Source organism: Ctenopharyngodon idella, chromosome 4 (genome assembly GCF_019924925.1).
Source record: "Ctenopharyngodon idella isolate HZGC_01 chromosome 4, HZGC01, whole genome shotgun sequence".
In the NCBI taxonomy this organism is placed as follows: domain Eukaryota; kingdom Metazoa; phylum Chordata; class Actinopteri; order Cypriniformes; family Xenocyprididae; genus Ctenopharyngodon; species Ctenopharyngodon idella.
Genome location: NC_067223.1, coordinates 23,698,634 through 23,719,934, shown reverse-complemented (window position 1 = coordinate 23,719,934; position 21,301 = coordinate 23,698,634). Strand labels below are relative to the sequence as shown.

The 21,301-nt window shown below is 36.3% G+C and overlaps 1 protein-coding gene and 2 long non-coding RNA genes across 7 annotated transcripts in view; all 3 read right to left on the bottom strand.

Moving 5' to 3' along the window:
- The window catches only part of LOC127511454 (C-type lectin domain family 4 member M-like), a 173,901-nt gene that overhangs the window by 36,958 nt on the left and 115,642 nt on the right, over nucleotides 1-21,301 (bottom strand). The gene's annotated exons all lie outside the window — the stretch shown is intronic.
- Nucleotides 1-21,301, bottom strand: part of LOC127511275 (uncharacterized) — a 53,206-nt gene that overhangs the window by 5,743 nt on the left and 26,162 nt on the right. The window contains exons 1-5 of one of the 5 annotated variants that reach the window (XR_007929954.1): nucleotides 11,145-11,518; nucleotides 8,806-8,973; nucleotides 7,943-8,070; nucleotides 7,769-7,869; nucleotides 6,491-7,693 (exon numbers count right to left, since the gene is read on the bottom strand). This is a non-coding gene — a long non-coding RNA (uncharacterized LOC127511275). Of the gene's footprint in view, nucleotides 1-6,490; nucleotides 7,694-7,768; nucleotides 7,870-7,942; nucleotides 8,071-8,805; nucleotides 8,974-11,144; nucleotides 11,519-21,301 lie in introns of those variants that run through there. The other 4 variants (XR_007929955.1, XR_007929951.1, XR_007929953.1 and 1 more) reach the window with 4 other exon arrangements.
- Nucleotides 1,048-5,844, bottom strand: LOC127511310 (uncharacterized). The gene is made up of 3 exons (XR_007929992.1): nucleotides 3,986-5,844; nucleotides 3,659-3,826; nucleotides 1,048-3,282 (listed from the first exon to the last, which is right to left on the bottom strand). It is a non-coding gene; the product is annotated as an uncharacterized LOC127511310 (long non-coding RNA).

Genomic DNA, 21,301 nt, shown 5'->3' with positions numbered 1-21,301 from the left:
CATCAGAAGTGGTGAAAATTTACGTCTGTTATGGGTTTCAGAATTAGGTGTGGCAAAATAGCTCGATAGCGCCACCTACAAAATTTCAATGAAGTGCCCCTTGCGCTATGTTTCACGCACATGTAACAGCCCATTCCCTACAAAAAAGTCTCTTGGTACGAAATCTGAAAACCAACAGGAAGTGAGATATTGTGAATTTTCTCTGCAAAATTTGTGCAATTTTTGCCATTTCCACACGTACTTTAACAAACTCCTCCTAGAGCTTTAATCAGATCAATGTCATATTTGGTCAGTCTAATCTAAAGGCCTTTGCAACATTAAATTGTGAAGATCTAGAGTTTTCGCTGAAGGGCGTGTCCGTGGCGGCCTGACAAATTTTGATGTTTCGCCATGAAACAGGAAGTTGTTGTAACTCGGGCATACAATGTCTGATCTGCCAAAACTTCACATGTTTTATTAGAGTCCTGACCTGAAGACATCTACATGGCAATATTCAATTACAGTCATAGCGCCACCTGTGGGCAACAGGAAATGTCATATTTTACACTGTGATTAACTTCTCGTAGACATTTAACGCAATTCTTCTGTATTCATATTTCTTACATGCATGTCGGTCACTGTTTTTCTAAGGCCAACGGGTGGCGGTGAGCCCGGGTGCGAGGGCCCTTTCATCGCTGCTTGCAGCTTTAATTGTGATAGTCTTTTCTTCCCTTTTGTGATGTATATCCAAGTAAAACTCTGCCATTGTTGTAATATCATGTGATTGACAGGTTGTCCCGCTCTCGCTCCAGTAAACACGTCATCAGAGAAGAGAAGAGATGTCATTGCAACAGGGAGGGGAAGTTATTTTAATTTAAGATTATGGGGGCAATTTTAAATGTGATGTGCATTGATAAATCATTCATAAATACTGCAATATTCCGTAAAATTATAAAGAATAGTTGATTTTGATTTCATAGTGACTTGTTGGCTGTTGTGGAAAAGTTCTTTATTCTTTCAGTGGTGAGAATGTAATGAAACAAACACTCAGGAAATGTCTTTGTTGATTTTATTCTTGCAAGAAGGTTGTTTAAAGAAGATTTCTACACAGTTCTACAGAGAAGAACACCCTCACCCAGTGCGGCTGTCTTATATACCCCTCTTATTGTTCCTTGTTACCCCAAACCAATCATAACACGGTACTATATTAGGATCATAAACATTGAAAAAAAGAGCGGGGTCTGAAACTTAGCAGATGCCTTATTGAAGTCCAAGCTGTCAAGACAAACACATTTGCACCTTTGCCTCACTTCCTTTGTTAGTTTCAGAGGCGTTTCTTAAAAGAGAACAGCATTAGCAGTAATTTTCCACTGAACAAGTTGTTTTAAATGATACACAAGACAGAGAAAACAAGTATCAATGCATCAATTTATAAATCAGGAGAATAAATGATAAGCAATAAAAATTCCTCTACAACGTTTAGAACAAGCACTGGACTGTGGCAGGTTACTGGGGAAATGCACATTTGGAAAGGAAATATATTTACAGGAACATTTCAGCAGGTTCAAGATGAGATGAGATGTAAACATCCTCAGTTTGGAAATGCATACTGCACATGAACACACTCCCACACATTGTTTTTTTTAAACAAGGTGTTACGTACACTGTGCTATGTAGTTGCTGCTGCATATGTGTGCGTGTCTGTGTACTCTTTTTCAGGTGTGACTTCTGATTGGACGATCAGTCCATCAATCTGCTGGTGTAAGGGTCTGACGTCAGGGATCGCGCCACCAATCGCTGGTTACGGAGCGGCTTATGAACTGCTTAAAACTTCAATGGCGGCAGCTCGAAAACTTTCTTTATAAAAAAAAAAAATATATATATATATATAATATTTATTATTATTATTATATTATTTTTTTATTATTATTATTATTTTTTGTTTATTAGTACTGCCCTTTGGAAACAACAGAAGATACTTACATGTTTCCCGGAAGACAAATTAAGTACAATTTACCTTGATCTTCAAATTCAAAAAGTTTTCACCCCCCAGCTCTTGATGCATCCTGTTCATCAGTGAATGTTTGAACTTTTTTTTTTTTTTTTAATAGTTGTGTTTGAGTCCCTCAGTTGTCCTCAGTGTGAAAAGATGGATCTCAAAATCATACAGTCACTGCTGGAAAGGGTTCAAATATGCAAAAGATGGTGGAAAACTGAAGAATCTACAAGGATTTTTTCTGAAGAACAGAGCTCAATTTAACTGTTCAGGATAAACAAGGGACTCATGAACAACCATCACACAACAGAAAAACAGTCGTAGATCATCCAGGTAACCACACACAGTATTAAGAATCAATGGTTCACAAACTTTTGAATGGGGTTATTTTAATAAATTCAGCTATTTTTTTTATTTATTTTTTTTGTCTTGTGGACTATATGTAAACTTCATTTATGTAAAATATCATTACATTACATCATACATTATATTACTGATTATAATCAATGGGTTCTAGACACAGTAGCATGCTAATCACTTTCACACCAAATATACTTTAAAACAAACAATAGAGAAACTTAGACAAATGTTTCATTTCAGCCTAACATATAAATACAGCTCATAAATGTTTAAGCATAGACTCTGTATTTGGCCGAAATTCTGCGTTCGACTCTTCTGAGAGCCTCTACTCTTCCCTGCGGATGGCCTCTGACCTACTTTCTATACTATCTGAATTTCTGCGCTTTGAATTTACAATATTGAATTTGATGTTCTGAATTTCTTCTTTATCTTGAAAACTTGAAGCTGTATTTTTAAAAACTGGATATTTACAGTCTAAAATTTCAGAATGAAAAATCTGCTGTTTGAAAATACATGTCTATAAAATTCTGCCATGAAAACATTTCAGTTGTGTTCAATTTCAAATGTTTAATATTCAAGTTTTAAAAAATCTAATTCAGAACTATGTAAAATGCCACATAATATTCAATTTTATTAAATTACACTTGTCTATAATTCAAATTTACACAATTCAAATTCAAATACTATTGTCATAATTCTAGCTCCATAGAATCTGCAATGGAGCTGATTTATTATTTATTTTTTTCCCCTTACAAAATTGTTTAATGCAGCATTCTATATGTATATATGTATGTTTCAAATATTTAAAAAAATAATATATCATAGAGTTGTTTGTGGTGAGGCAAATTAAAGTGCAGTGCGCTGCCATCAACCCATTCCCATCTGCCCTCCACATCACTGTCAGTCAGACCAATCCAGAAACTATCAGAACTGTTACTGACAAGTTCCTAAGAATAAAAACACAGATACATTTAATTATTTATGGTTAGAAGCTAAACACACTTTCACTCTTTCACTCACTTGTTCCTCTCTGTTGTTTATGATGATCAGATCTGCTCCTCTCTCTGTACAGTATCTTTTGTAGGGTTAGGGTCTGGATTAGTAGAATAAACTGACTACAAGTAACTTTACAACTACATGTCAGTGGAAAGTGTAAAGTGGACAATCGAAATAAAGTGTTAACAAATTTATTTTGTACTATAGACTCTTTCCATGCTGTGAATATGTGCACTAGAATTACACTTGACATACAAACACCTATGAATACTAACCAGATTATATTCCTGCTCTGTAGCAACTACTAAAATGACAAAAGAAACTCACCCAGTTTACCAAGAGTCATCTGAAGGTTTTCATTCTTGGATATTAACTGTCGTCTCTCTTGAGTGAACGTGACACACAGCACTATGACTGCAGTCAGCAGAAGAACACACAGCAGCACCAAACACACTGCAGCTGCTCTGGAGCTTCTGATCTTCACACAAACACTTCCTGTAGAATAACAAACATGATATTATTCTCTTTGTTTATCCACATAACACAGCACACATTAACTGAAAGCATGAAAACTGAGTGAATTATTAATTTCAGTACTTGTGAATTCAGATTATTTTCTTTGTGTTGAGTCTGTGATCTCTTTTCCAATTTTACCTTTTATAACGTCATCATTTTCGTAGATATTAGTGGTCTGTCCATCTTTTCTGTTCATTTTGCAGGTTGTTCTCCTTTCTATATTTTCATTTACACTTTCAGACAGTTTTAGTGTCTTCAAGATGCCAACGAACTAGTACTAGTTTCTCCTCTGGAGTGAAGTGTGTTTTGTTCCTCATCTGTGTTTGTGTGTATTGATTGTATTAATGCAAAAGGAACTGTTCTGTGGAAATGTTTCAAGTATTTATGCATTAAGGAACTTCAAAGGTAACTGAAAAGATTTTTTAACAATACAGATTGTGCACATTTAAATGCATTTATCACAGAATCACTCAGTGTCATTATATGTAAAGGCTGAAGTACAAAGTTAAGTCCTTTTTGTTGTGGTAATCAGCATTATGCTACAAATTCTGTCAATTAAATTTGAGCTAAACTAGTTTTGACACCAAAACATTCCTTTAATTGGAAGATAGTCATGAATAACACCTACTGACATTAACAGAAGTAATAAAGATGAGGGTTTTCGATCTGGTTTCTAGAGTATTTCTGCTGGTTGCTCGACATTGCTAGGGAAAGTTGCTTCTCATTATCACAGTGTTCCTGCTTGTTTCTTGCATATTTAGACTCCCCCTGTTTAATGAATTTACTCACAAAATTCATTTGTAGTCCTGAAAGGAAGTCACTTTAGTTTCATATGACATATGACATCTGTATTCTGCTGTTGTGTGAACGCAGCCGTCAGAAAAGAAAAAAAAAAGCTTGTTTTCCAGGCAAGACCAAGAAATGCGCATGTGCAGTCCTGAGTGCTTCTCTGTCACGATCACTAGTGAGAGTGCCCGGGATTACCACCAGAAGGCACTCCAACCCGGACAATTACCACACTATCACGGACTCCATTCCCCATAATCCTTTGCCCAGTCTAATCAGCCATGTTTACATTCAGCTGTTGCTCATTAGCCTTGTTAACTCTGTATATAAGTCTGGTTCATTCTATCATTCACTGCAAGGTTTTGTATGTTGTTGTGTTGTAATTCTGGGCATTCTCCCTGGTTTCTTGTTTCTTGAATTCCCCTTTTGCCTGAGTTCCCTGAAGTGTTGTTTGTTTGTTTGGACTGCCTTCCTGTGCTTGACCCATTGCCTGTATTTGGATAACTGTTCTGGATTGTCCCTCTAATACAAGCTCCATTTGTATCTTCACTCAGTCTCGGAGCACTACGTAACAGTCTCAAAACACCAGAAACTGCAGCTTTTAACAGCAGCAACTGCGTAGACTTTACCAATCAGCTCTTTTATTTAGAAGGCGGGACTTATTCTGCCATATTACGCATTGCACTTTCTCCCATTTCTAAGTAATATGTGAGCACCGTCTTTCTGTATATAAAGTCTTTGGTGCAGTTCAGTAAAGTGGTGTTCCACACATGCTCTGATCTGTGCTGAAAATGGACTGTCTGGATAGTGAAGCGCCTAAAGGCCAATTCACATCACAGACAGACGCCGACAAACAATGATAGACATGTTCATCAGGTGTTGTTGGACCTCATAAATCAAATTGACAGTTCTGAACTCTTGCTTTAATACAAAATATGTTGAATGGACCCCCTGTCTGACCAGGGCCCTTTGAATCGTCCCGATCTCTCTGCAGAAAACAACACGCAGTATTAAGATTCAAGTAAATATAAACCTTTGAATGGATTAATTTTGTGTAAATTCATCTATTATTTTGTCTCGTGGTCTATATGTAAACATCTATTATGTGAAATAGCTTGTTCAGGGAAACACTAAATAAAAACAGGCAATTTTTTTCATCCCTATTATTGTTAAAATTATTAACATTCTGTGAGGTTTATGTACACTTGACCTCAACTGTACCGCTAGGTTATATGCACAAAGCATTTGTGATTATCCTTAATATTTGTAATAAAAAATATCTTCAAAATATCAATAATCAATCAATCTCAATTTTTCTGTTGCCAAGAAAAATATTCTTTCTGAGAGTTGATAGATGATCAATACTGAGTGTTCGCTGGATGAACAGATTAATTGATTGTAATATTAATTCAGCTACATCAAGTTAATTATATTAACTGATCCAAACATTTATAATTATTCATATTTCCCTTTTGAGCTCATTTGCTACACATGCATTGTTTAAAACAAGAAGAGCATAGCCTTCTGAAGAGAAAAAACGTGAACATTGTGGTTGTGGCAGTTGCTTGCGGTTTGGCTTGTTGGCTTGTCATTATCATAATATTACAATATTGCGATTATCATGACAGCCCTAACCACAGGCTTCCTCCTTGCTCGGGCCCTGGGGCTTCAGCCCCGTCTACTGTTATGCGGCCCTGTGAAATAGTAACTAATCAAACATGAAATTCCTGTCAAATCACACATTGTAGCAGAGTTTAAATTCATACACACTTTTACATCTGATTCATATCAATGATGAATTTTGTTGGGTATGTATCTCAAATTTGAATACATAAAAGTTTGCTGTGATAGTGATAATTCAATTTTAAAGCTTTAATATTACATTTAGTTTATTACAGAACAGCATAATAAAGAAAAGTGCCTTTCAAACAGTAACATGAATTTAAGTCACAGTAATTGTGATTTAGGAGTTCAGCTCATAATATAATAAAGCGTAATGTAATAAATGCACAATGTAATAAGTATTACATTATTAATGTAATAAATTCTTCATAAATGTAGTCATTTTCTAAAAAAAAAAAATATCTTAAGCTCATGTAATGATTTTTCAATGTGATAATTTCACATATCAGGTTTTTGTAGGAGAAATTTATTATATAATGAACACACTATAGCAACTTTCAATGTAATGACAGTTCACTGTAATACATTTGATATTAATACATTTCAGCACAATTATAGTTTAATAATAGTTTAATGTAAAACTAGCAGTAATACTTTATTTTACAGTACTATAACAGTAAGTTATGCATAATTAAATTATACACGAAACTAACCCTAAACCAAACTCTGTTCCTAACCATATAGTAAGTACATGTTGTTATTGATATTACTCAGTACTTAAATGTATAATTTCACTCTAAGACATCTTAAAATAAAGAGTAATCAAACTATTACATTAAAAGAAAAGTCGGCTTATTAGGCTGCATTGTGAACTCAACAATTTCATAAAGACTTTACTAACTTTGTGATTATGATGTGCTCCATCAATTTGAGTTGAAACACATTTTAAGTTTTATACACTAAATTAATAAAATAAAGCTTCTGCTTTCTAACTGTCATTATACATTTGTAATCATTTTTGAGAAATAAAAATTTAAATGATTGTCATAACTTTTTTTATTTCCTACAAAAACTATAATTTTAGTGATATGATTCTCTATAGAGATGCATTTTTTTTGTAGATGACTAATAGTTTTTTATGTTTTAAGTTATTAGTAATGTAATACTCATTACATTATGTGCAGTTATTACATTTGGCTTTATTACATTATTATAGTTGCTTGTGTGTTCATAATACACTCTGCTCACATATTTATTGAAATGTGTCATTTAAAAATAATCTTCTCACAGATCCATCTTAATGCTTTTTTACATGGATAATCATTCCATCCTGTTGAAGAGTCAAAGCACAGTCTTCATCACCTCTGTAATTATTAGGCTCTCCAGACGCCCAGAACCTGCTAGAACAGATCAGCATTAGATGTTCAGTGCTGCTTTCTGTGTGATATGATACTGACTGTGAGATATGATCATTTATTAGATAATAATTAGTTAAATTCAGTGATTTCTCACCCAGAGGTCAGTGCGCTGCCATCAACCCATTTCCATCTGCCCTCTACATCACTGTCAGTCAGACCAATCCAGACACTATCAGAACTGTTACTGACAAATTCCTAAGAATAATAACACAGATAAATTTAATTATTTATGGTTAGAAGCTAAACACACTTTCACTCTTTCACTCACGTGTTCCTCTCTGTTGTTTATGATGATCAGATCTGCTCCTCTCTCTGTACAGTATCTTCTGCTCTCAGCCCAGTTCCTCTTCTCAGAGGAAATGAAGTAAAGACTGGATTGATAATAAATCCATCCATCTGTAAACACAACCAGTTTAACTATTAGCACTTTTTTCAGTCTTTTTAACTTGTCTCGTTCATCTGTGAACTTTAGTGTTAGTGGGTGGTAACTATCTCTTTTAAAATAAGTCACTAAACCCTAACACGTCACTTAACAAGTGTCAGTTATGAACACAATCTCAATAGTATTCAAAGGGATTGTACCTACACTCCAAATCTAGGGATTCCACAAAATTGTTATAATTATCCTAAAAAGAGGAAACATTTGTACATTCTTTACATTTTACATTGTAAATAGGTTTTCCATTTGAATTTATGGTTCACTTTATTTTGATGGTTCACTTTAGACATGGACTAACTATAATAACTTTGCAACTGCAGTCAGATAACTCTCATTAGAGTATCAGTAGACTGTTAGGGTAGGGTCGGGATCAGTAGAATAAACTGACATGTAGCTGTAAAGTTACTTGTATTCAGCATCAAAATAAAGTGTCAGCAAATATGAAGCAGACAGTCTGCTGATACTCTAATGAGAGTTAGTTGACATGTAGTTGTAAAGTTACTTGTAGTCAGTAGAATGTGTAAAGTGGACAATCGAAATAAAGTGTTAGTGAATTTATTTTGTACTATAGACTCTTTCCATGCTGTGAATATGTGCACTAGAATTACACTTGACATACAAACACCTATGAATACTAACCTAGATTATATTCCTGCTCTGTAGCAACTACTAAAATGACAAAAGAAACTCACCCAGTTTACCAAGACTCATTTGAAGGTTTTCATTCTTGGATATTAACTGTCGTCTCTCTAGAGTGAACGTGACACACAGCACTATGACTGCAGTCAGCAGAAGAACACACAGCAGCACCAAACACACTGCAGCTGCTCTGGAGCTTCTGATCTTCACACAAACACTTCCTGAAAATGACAAACATCAAGATAAATGTTTTCTCAGTTTTCTAATTGTATGTTTGTGTTGTATGTGTAACTGTATGGTTTCTCTTTGTTCAGTGGTTTATATTGCCATAAACAGGTTGAGGCATTTTTTGTTCACATGATGGAAGCTACATGTGTTTCTACTCTGTACTCTACAAAGAGTACCTGGGACCCAAGTCTATATTTTAAAAGGTCAGCCGGGTCCGGGTCGGGTCCCAATCTTTTACTTTGGTTCCCGGGTCCGTTTAACATTGTGTGTTTACCCAAGCTGATCTGATTCGGAGATCACCTGGCCGTGTTCAGAGTCAGTGAGCGCTGTGCATGTGTTTTGTAACTTCCAAAGTATGAGCCAGGAAATAAGGTGAAAAAAACACGAGTGACCCCAGCCATCAGAAGCGGAGTGAGCGGAGTTAATGCAAGCGAATGGTGATCATCGAGTTTTTCTATTCCTATTGTGCGCAACAGTAATGCAAACAAACTTAAAATCTCAAAAACTGCTTGCAGCCTTGCACACTCACATTTAAATAACATATTTCAAATCAACAACAAAATCTGAGATGAACTATCACATGAATGTTTTCTATGATGCTCAAAATGCGTTTAAAAGCTTATGTTTCAGGTTGCTCCAGCTAACGCGCATGTGCAGTCTCATGCAAGCGCACTTTCTTTCTCTTTCTCTATTTTTATAATAATATTATGAATGAACCGTCTTGTTATATCTAAAGTTTGGTCAGACTCGGCTCAGAGAGCACAGAAATGATCGCAAATAAGTAACGCTAACGTCAGCGGCCATGTCACTGAACAAGCGATCATTAAAAAGGGCAAACCGTCAAATGTAAGACAAAACGTTTTATTATCGCAACTTGTTTATTGACTTATTAATAGCAATTTGCTGTGGAATATGTGCCGATCGGGTCCAGTCGGGTCTGTGTCTTCCCGGCCAGGTCCGGGTCCAACTTTCAAAATAATAGTCGGGCCCGGGTCGGTTCCATGTAGCACATTTACAGATCTCTTCGGGTTCGGGTATGGATTTTTGGACCCCTGAAGACCTCTGTAGTTCTCTGCTATTTGAGACTCTACTTTTAGTAGTTGAGACCAATAAGTGGCAAAGTATGTCACAGTACAAGAGCATGTGACACCCTTCCTGTTAAAACCAATATATTTGCATAACGAAAAGCTCTTCCTAGGGGTCACTATTGTGGTAGTGTGGTTAGATGTAGCAGCCGGGTTCAAATTAGCACAGTACAGTTATACGTGAGAGAAAATTCACTTTACTTAATCCAGTGAAATCAAAATTGATGAGAAAATTTAACTTAATTGTGCTTGAAATCTGTGTTCTTCTGTTGCATGTTTGTTTAAGTTGCCTGCAAAAATGTACATGCACACTTTGGTCAGAGTGGAATAAATGTGATTAAAGTGTTTTTCATGTCTTTTTAATGTGATTAAAATCAGCACATGCCACACATTTTACTATGATGTTTTTTAAGATATTTCAATAGTGCTTTTGTGTTCTTTTAAACTTTTTCCTCGAGTTTCGATGTTTTGAAATCTTTAAAACGGCTTCTTTTTTTTTTTAACCACAGAATGATTGTAACCAACAGCACACTGCCTGTGGTTTCTCTGTTTCTACATCAACACAAAGACAATGCAACACAGCATTCTCATCAACATTATTATGAAGGCCTCAGGTACAGTGGACATTTTAGGACATCCACAGACTTCAGTCATATTACGAAAAGGCATCATGCCTCAGACTAAAATGCTTCAGTCATTGGACAAAACGGCATCATGCTTTAGACGGAAAGGCTTCAGGTCCCAGGAAAAACAACATCAGTGTCAGGTCTCGTACAATTATGCATCAGACGAAACGGCCTCAGACAAAAATGGCATCAGACGAAACTGACTGACCATCCTAACTGAAACACACAGGCTGAGTAAACATTTTAGTCAGTTTTTTTTCTCTCTCCAAAATCATATACAAATGGTTAGTTATTAAATCCTACAATAGCATCAGAAGAACACAAATCAGAACCAAACACACTGTAGCTGCTTCTGATCTTCACACAATCACTTCTGAACACCACAGGAATGACATTAGATGACTGAACATGTGCAGACTCTGATGATTTGATCAAAGTAATGAATGTGATTACCTGTACGCTGAAGTGGTTGGAGTGTGTTTGTCTCTGTCCTGAAGTCATGATCTCTCACACATTCTGCACTCTCATAGATTTCCACCATCATCTCCACTCTGTCTGTGTTCATTCCCTCAGACTCAGTCCTGATCACATCTTCATAAATACCATCAGACATTTCTGCTCTTTAACCGTCAAACATTAAATGATCTTGTTTCTTGTTCGTTGTAGATGTAGTCAGCACTCGTCTTCTTCTTAAAGCTAGTGGCAAACAAACTTGTGGTCAATGTGTGGAAACAAAAACATGACATCAGACCCTTAAAGTTGACATGAAACAGAAGTTGTGATAGTCTTTTCTTCCTTTTTGTGATGTATATTCGAGTGAAACTCGGCCATTGCTATTGCTGTGATGTCATTTGATTGACAGGTTGCGCCAGTAAACACGTCATCAGAGAAGAGATCTCAATGCAAGCAGTGTTGGGGAGCAACTAGTTACATCAAGGCTCAAAATTGCGACCATTTTAGTCGCATATGCTCCCTAAATTTAATGTTTGTGACCTTAAAAGGTGCGACCTGTTTTCATATCTCTACAGAACGCACGCTAATTACAGCACAGTATGTGCCTGCTGTGAGCTGATGCAGTAAGCGGTCCACCGTTCTGTCACATAAGCAATTAAATTTCATCTTTACATTCTTAAGTTTAAAGCAGATTTTAGTTTGGTTATTATTAGCAGTCAATCACTCCCTTTCACTGTGCTCCGTTGTCACGTGACAGGGAGCAAACTATCGCACAAAATATAAAGAGCTGAAGAGAGATGATGAAAAGAACACTGTTACAGAGGGCTCGACATTAACACTTGAGGTTTTACATTTAAGTAGTGATGGCCGATTTTGAAACACTACTTCATGAAGCTTTATGAATCTTTTGTTTCCAATCAGTGATTCGGACCGTGTATCAAACTGCCAAAGTCATGTGATTTTAGAAAACGAGGCTTCATTACGTCATCACTGTTTCAAAACATTTCAAAACAGTTTGAAATTTCAATGGTTCAGGCGATGATAAAGTAGAGAGAGGCAATGATAAAGTGAACCCATGAATCATGCAGATTCACTGAGAACTATTGAACAAGTGTCTATGGGTTTTACCCTATGTTTTAATTAGACCTTAGAATAATTAAAATGAATAATAGTAGTTATTAATCTCTTATTGGCCTGTTTAGCTTGAGCCATGGAAAAGAGAAACAAGCCTTGAAAATTGATTAAAAAAAACACATATTATACAGACACTCTATATTTGATCTTATTAGATGATTAGTTAATTGCATTTGATAGATTTCAATAAAACTTTTGCAATACATTTGTAAAAGGTGTTTTTAATGCATGTTTGGCCTGAGTTTTGTTGCATTTGCACTGTTCTGACCACTATGGGTCACCGTAGAGACGGGTGTCAGGTTTTTTCGAAGCCTCGACACATTACGGCACATTTGTTTCAACTGCTTCAGTGTTTCACGAAGCCTCAATCTGCCCATCACTACATTTAAAACATATGATACAGTTAAGCAACATTACACGACCAAGAGTAGCCCTACAGTTTTCCTGAATATCCTGAATAAAACCATCACGATTGAAAATGTAACACTGGTTTCATACAACAGTTCAATAAACCGTAAAAAGTAGTTAAAATTAAATCACTCACATTTTAGACGCGATAGTGGCTGTTTTTGTTCTGTTTCAGCAGCGAAAATAGTTCCAAACAAAGACAGCAGAACCATGCGCATTTCATGACAACACAATCGTGTTTTCTTTCATTACTGAATGATTCAGCATTTTGAACGAATCGGTTGAGTCAAAGAATCAATGACCAAATCATAAACAACTGCGTCATTATTGAATGAATGACTCAATGACTCACTCCTAAAGAAGGTCACCTGCCGCCACCTACTGGCGGTTTAGTTTCATGTTTAAAAGTATCATTCTTTCCAACATTTCTTATTTGTATATTAAAAAAATAAATAAAATAAAATAAAACATTCTCATAACATTATAATTTTTCAGTGTAAATTATTTAATTTGACTGGTAACAGCTCTATAGTGTCTTATGATTCTAATTAAATTTACTGATCAAATTTAAGAATTTTAAATGAAATATGAAGTATACACTTAATAAGATTAGAGGAAAAAGCCCTTTATAAGGTAAAAAAAAAAAAAAAAAAAGCCCTCAGAGTAAATATCACAAATATGCTGATTTAAATGTCAAAGCTGAGTTAACACTGATGAGAATATTGCTTCAGAATAAGTTATATTTACAACACAAGAATCCTATTTTTTCCAGACAAACAACTTTTATTATTTGGACAAGCGAATGACAAGGCTTTTAGTTGTCGTGCTCCTAAATTTTTGCCGGTGCTCCTAACTTTTTGAATTTGGGAGCACCAGTGCTACCAAGTAAAAAAGTTAATTTCGAGCCCTGTACATGTATTTTACTTACAAAATAAATGTAACTGTAATTCGTCACAGTTACTGAGAAAAAATCTAATTAAATTACAGTTACTTATGAAAATGTAGGGGGTTACATCTGAATATTTTCAGATATTTTTCTGGGTAGAGGGGTTACATATGATCATGCTATCATTCATTCAAGGGCTATTAAACAATTTAAGCGGGATAAGATGCAAGAACAAGAACATAAAATCTGTACTGACATGCGTCTGTGAATCTCCGGTATATACAGGTGCTGGTCATATAATTAGAATATCATCAAAAAGTTGATTTATTTCACTAATTCCATTCAAAAAGTGAAACTTGTATATTATATTCATTCATTACACACAGACTGATATATTTCAAATGTTTATTTCTTTTAATTTTGATGATTATAACTGACAACTAAGGAAAATCCCAAATTCAGTATCTCAGAAAATTAGAATATTACTTAAGACCAATACAAAGAAAGGATTTTTAGAAATCTTGGCCAACTGAAAAGTATGAACATGAAAAGTATGAGCATGTACAGCACTCAATACTTAGTTGGGGCTCCTTTTACCTGAATTACTGCAGAAATGCGGCGTGGCATGGAGTCGATCAGTCTGTGGCACTGCTCAGGTGTTATAAGAGCCCAGGTTGCTCTGATAGTGGCCTTCAGCTCTTCTGCATTGTTGGGCCTGGCATATTGCATCTTCCTCTTCACAATACCCCATAGATTTTCTATGGGGTTAAGGTCAGGTGAGTTTGCTGGCCAATTAAGAACAGGGATACCATGGTCCTTAAACCAGGTACTGGTAGCTTTGGCACTGTGTGCAGGTGCCAAGTCCTGTTGGAAACTGAAATCTGCATCTCCATAAAGTTGGTCAGCAGCAGGAAGCATGAAGTGCTCTAAAACTTCCTGGTATACGGCTGCGTTGACCTTGGACCTCAGAAAACACAGTGGACCAACACCAGCAGATGACATGGCACCCCAAACCATCACTAAATGTGGAAACTTTACACTGGACCTCAAGCAATGTGGATTGTGTGCCTCTCCTCTCTTCCTCCAGACTCTGGGACCCTGATTTCCAAAGGAAATGCAAAATTTACTTTCATCAGAGAACATAACTTTGGACCACTCAGCAGCAGTCCAGTCCTTTTTGTCTTTAGCCCAGGCGAGACGCTTCTGACGCAGTCTGTTGTTCAAGAGTAGCTTGACACAAGGAATGCGACAGCTGAAACCCACGTCTTGCATACGTCTGTGCGTAGTGGTTCTTGAAGCACTGACTCCAGCTGCAGTCCACTCTTTGTGAATCTCCCCCACATTTTTGAATGGGTTTTGTTTCACAATCCTCTCCAGGGTGCGGTTATCCCTATTGCTTGTACACTTTTTTCTACCACATCTTTTCCTTCCCTTCGCCTCTCTATTAATGTGCTTGGACACAGAGCTCTGTGAACAGCCAGCCTCTTTTACAATGACCTTTTGTGTCTTGCCCTCCTTGTGCAAGGTGTCAATGGTTGTCTTTTGGACAACTGTCAAGTCAGCAGTCTTCCCCATGATAGTGTAGCCTACAGAACTAGACTTAGAGACCATTTAAAGGCCTTTGCAGGTGTTTTGAGTTAATTAGCTGATTAGAGTGTGGCACCAGGTGTCTTCAATATTGAACCTTTTCACAATATTCTAATTTTCTGAGACACTGAATTTGGGATTTTCCTTAGTTGTCAGTTATAATCATCAAAATTAAAAGAAATAAACATTTGAAATATATCAGTCTGTGTGTAATGAATGAATATAATATACAAGTTTCACTTTTTGAATGGAATTAGTGAAATAAATCAACTTTTTGATGATATTCTAATTATATGACCAGCACCTGTACATGCACACATTTTCTAATATCTATATTCTATTATAACCTACATATCTTGTTAAACATATTCATATAGCGATATCTTGGTATAGGGATATATTCAATGTAGATCAAACATAATTAAAAAAAAAAAATAAAAATAAAAAAATCACAATTTAATACATTCTAAACATATTTAAGCCATTATCTGGTGACTTAATTTGTTCTACACATGTTTATTTCCCCCCATGTAGAATAATAAAACAAGGCCCCGTCCCTCTATTTCACGCTGGGATTGCTTGCTTGTATGAAGTTGCTCAGTGTCATATCTTAGTTACACTTTTCTGTGAGAAAACGAAATCTTCTGCTGCTTTTCTCCAAGTCTCCGAAAAAGATGACAACAAAAGGTTAGTTTCTTTTTTTCATATTTAACCTGTGTCTTCTGAAATGCATGCGTTTTAGTAAGGATGTTAGTATTTTGTTGAAAAGTATTAGGAAAAAATTTTCTAATCGTCGTATTACTCAATTTTTTTCTACTTAGGCCATTCCTACGTACCAGCTAGCGATAAACTATGTTTAATATATATAGAATGTTTAAATGAAAGATTGTTTTTCTGTAATGACGATCTACATTTTCTTAATGTCATTGTTTAATGACCTATGTTCGTTATTTTCTCATCATCATTATTATGATAGCTATGTTGTTTGAATTACTGTTTTCACAATTGACGAAAGCTTTATTCATCTTTTTGTTGTCTGTTTGACTTTTCTGTTTTTATGCGTTGATATTTATGGAGTAGCTTAAGATTGCATCGTCATGTTTGTCACGAATTACCTATCTGTCTATAGTTATTCTATTGTTTGATCATGTTAAGATTTTGTCACAAATTACCCATTCTGTTGTTATTGTTATTCTTATTGTCAACGCAAGCCAAGATAACGTTACGTCATAACTCGGCGTGTTTAGACCATGCTGACGTATAATTGCATGAAACAAATTGTAGTTTTTTTCATACCGATTACGCTTTGCAGACTTCCTGATATGGCGTACATGTAGTTTTTCATACACGCTAAGCTTGGGTTAACGATCCTGTGATTTTCCGTTGTGTTTAAATGTGCTTGCAATCTGCCGTCTTCACAGTCGACACGTGCAAAAGTATTTTCTTAATGATGCATTTATAAATGGCTTTTCACATACTGCTGGTATATTGTCTACATGATTTTATTATTAATTTATATAAAATGTCTGTTAAAAAGTTATATTGTATGAATGCTTATGCTTTAATATGTTGCAATGATGCTGCGTCTCTATACATTGTCCACTAGATGCCACCAATCTGCTGCTTTTTTTTTTAACAATGTTTAATTTAGATAAATTCTGGTTTAATCTGTATTAAATGTTATATATTTCACTTACTATTTTCTACCTATTCATTTTTTGTAAAGCTAAAAATAATAATTGATATTTAATTACATTTTGTCTCTGCTTAAAGTATGCTTGGGTTCTGTAGTTGCGTTTCTGCACTGTGGCCACAAGATGCCGCCAAACTGCTGCCTTTTTTTTTTTTTAAACATTGTTTAATTTTGATAAATTCTTGTTTAATTTGTTTTAAATGTTATATATTTCACTTACTATTTTCTACCTTTTCATTTTTTGTAAAGCTAAAAATAATAATTGATATTTAATTACATTTAGTTTCTGTTTAAAGTATGTTTGGGTTCTATATTCCCCGCAAGATGCCAAACTGCTGCTTTTTTTTTTTTTTTTTTTTTTTAACAATGTTTACTTTAGATAAATTTCTAGTTTAATGTTAATTGAAATGTTTGTTTGAATATGGATCTAATTATTAATTGGGTAAATTCATAACAGGCTTTTTATATATTTAATATAAACAAATGTTGAACAGAATGCATTCACCACCATAAATCTCTGTAAGTGTATATTTTATTTATTTATACAAAATGAAATTTACCAATTTGTTATTTGTTTACAGTGACGGGAACCCCAGATGGACGTACACGTCTCAGATGCCGGTAATTTTTTTTTTTTTTTTTTGTAATAATATTATATAATGTTAATGCCAAATATTAACCATATTTATCTTTTATAAAAATAGCGCTTCTAGTGACACAACCGGGGTTTATTGATCTGACACAGGATTTTGAAGAACATGGGCCGAGCACCAGCGATGCTGATAGGATAAGAGATCCCTGTACTACTTACACGTCAGCGAGATCTCCGGGGAAACAAATAATCAGTACTACTGAACCGGTAGACCTCATGTCAGATTCAGGCGAAGAGTCTGAGGTGTGTGTCACTGAACCTCCCAGGAAACGGAAAAACATAGATGACTCTACCCTACACCAAACTCCTCAGGTTAATCTAATTAATGGTAAGACTATCTTTCTTTTATTATTTTTTTAGAGAAATTTTTACAATATTCACAGCATTACCTTTGATGTAGAAAATAGTTTTTGATGTTTTTTTATTTATTTTATACAGATAGACGCATCGGCTGTGCTGAACAAATAATCAACCTCACATCAGATTCTGACATAAAGTCTGACGTATGCGTCGTTGAACCTCAGAGGAAACGGAAAAACAACTGGATCTAATTCACACCAAACCCCTCAGGGTAAGACTATCTTATTTTTCAGATTTACAGTTATATTAATCACAGTATTCCCCAGCATAACATCCATTGACGTGGAAAATTAGTTTTGATGTTTTTAATTATTTTATACAAATAGACACGTCAGGAGCGGGGATGATGTTTTAACATGGACGGAATCACAGGTCAGCGAATGGGATCGATCGTCTTGGACCAGTGATCGATACGACGAGGCTACAGTGAGAGACAGACAGACGCCGTATCCTTTTTACAAAACGCCGGAGGAAGAAGAAGAAGAAGTGCAGGGGACGGGGTGCGGAAATGATGACCAGTATGATATTCAGACTGGTTACCTGTGCACATCCAAGTTAGAAATGTATAATGGATTATGTATTCAATTTTATGGTATTAGTTACATGTGATTGTAGTACCTTTTTCAGAACAGACATGTCATGATTTTTTTCTGATTGTAGTACCTTTAATTGTTTTTTCTTTTTCTTAATTTTGTGATATTGCATACTATGTTCGCTTTTGGCCTAAAAATAAAGATTTAAAATGGATGCAGAGAAATCTTTTTCCACAGCTGAAGCACCCAACTGTCAACCAGACCAAACTCTCTCAGACCTGTTACAGAGTATGTTTGAAATACAAAATGCAAATCCGCATCACATGTGTGAAAGATTACAACAATTGATAAATATGTATACAGATTTCGTAGATGTATGATGTACCATTACAACAAACTTCTAATTTGGAACATTTGCAATCTTCTATTGACCAAATTCCTGATTACAGAAATTATTAATCACATGAGACATACGATTCGCACATGACAGCGGAGCTTTAAATAATAGTCATGGATCAACGGGTAATGCATCTACTGTCGCAGCTCAGCCTGCAAGCCTGGTGCGACCGTCAACCAGCAATGCAGCACCCCCGATCCCCCTACAGGTATATCGCAACTAACATGAGCAGACATTGATACTTTGATTCGCGAGGGCGGGGAAGTAAATGGTTACCGTATATTACCGAGACCCCGTTTCAATAGCGTACAATTGCGAAGACCGCTGAATCTGAGAGAGATTAACTCTACAGATTTAGCATCGTATCACATTTTTTTACACAATGCTTTTAGCGAAATAGTGTCCTTTGCTAGAGACATTGGCGGTGATGCTAGCGTAATCAATATTACCCTTACGGGGTCTTCTCTGACATCACCCATTCAAACCATTTTAACAGATGGGAATAATTACGATGTCAATCTATTTACTGATCAAATCAGACAACCGCGATACAAAGGATACTGCTTCATAGCTCATTGCGCATCCAGATTTGATTGGTTTCTAATTCTGGAGTATTTCTGCAATGCGGGGATTGTGTTAGATGTCATAATGCAAGGTTGTAAATTAATCTTCATGTACGACGAAGCTTTTGCACAGCGATGAATCAACAGCTAAAAAGTTCTAGAACTACGAAAACATGTCTGATAAAGACCGTGTAAAGTTTGATGCGTGGTACACCAGCGTTTCGGGTAAATTGTTTAACTTCAGAAAAGAGTTGTGTGAATACAGCGTGAACGATGTTGTCTTGCTACGTGAAGCATGCATGAAATACAGAGAGGTGTTCATAGAATGTACCGAACTTGATACATTCAGCTTTACTACTTTAGCATTGTGCTGTATGGGCGTCTTCAAAACACATTATCTCGAAAGAGATACGTTGGCTCTGATGCACAATAACGCATACGTCCGACAGAGTAAGACCTACTCGAATGCTTCGAATGAATGGCTCAAGTATGTAAAAAAGATTCGAGATGTGGATATTCATCATGCTGTAAACCACGGCGAAGTGTCGATCGGTCGTTTCTTTTTAGACGGTTTCTATTAAAAGTCAGGGACAAGGCATGGGCTAGAGTACAACGGATGTTTACATCATGGTCACGAATGCCGCTTTGAACCCCATCGGACGAATCCCATGTCAGGAGTGCCCTATGGGGTTCTCAGGAGGCAATTTGATGATAAGGTTGATATTCTGCGGAATGCGTATGGTTTGCAAATTGAGGTTCTTTGGGAGTGTGAATCGGAAAAGATGAAGCCGACCGACCCTTCTGTGATGGAATTTATGAGTAACTATTCAGCCCCTGAGAGACTGAAAACACGAGATGCGTTGTTTCGGGGATGTACTAATGCTTATAAAAAAGTCACAAAACGGCCGATGGTGAGAAAATAAGTTACGTAGATTTTACCAGCTTATATCCCTTCTGCCAGGCTAGGAAAAGCTATCCGATTGGACACCCCCAAATCATTTTCAAAGATTTTGAACCGATCGAAAATTATTACGGTCTTATCAGAGCTACCGTTTATCCGCCCCGCAAATTACTGCACCCCGTTCTCCCTTACCGATGCGGTGGGAAACTTATGTTTCCGTTATGTCATACATGCGTGCACGTCCAAACCAGACAATGAACTGTAGCCATACGGATGAAGAGAGGGCGCTCACAGGTTGCTGGGTCAGTCTCAAACTTTTAAAAGCCATAGAGAAGGGTTACGTGGTAGTCAAGATCGATGAACTTTGGCATTTTCCACAAAGGTCGGATACATTGTTTTGCAATTACGTAAAGACTTTTTTACGTTTGAAACAGCAGGCATCCGGTTACCCATCAAATGTTGTCACTGATGCTGACAGAGTCTTACATTCATGAGTATTATGAGAAAGAGTGTATTCGTCTCGACCCCAAAAAGATCTCCCACAACCCAGCTCAGAGGTCTATCAACAAATTATTGTTGAATAGTCTTTGGGGACGGTTCTCTATGAGGGAGAATTTACCTCAAACTACTCTTGTGAAAGACCCCGAGCATTTCACCAGAATTGTTTTTGGTGATACCGACAGTCTGTCATATTTCACATTCGTCTCGGACGACGTTGCTCTTGTCCAGCATCGCTCCACAAAAGATGAAGTTCAGGAGACTCGTGACATTAATGTGTTTGTCGGTGCGTTTACTATGACTCACGCACGCTTGGAGTTGTACGAACTCATGGACAAACTCGGCGACCATTTGTTATACTCAGACACGGACAGCGTTATTTTCGTATCTAGGGAGGGTGACTGGGACCCACCTCTAGGGGATCATTTGGGAGAGCTGATGAATGAGGTAGACGACGGAGATTATATTACGGAATTTTGCTCTAGCGGACCAAAATCTTACAGGTATTGCACCGCCAAAGGTAAAGTATGCATGAAGGCAAAGGG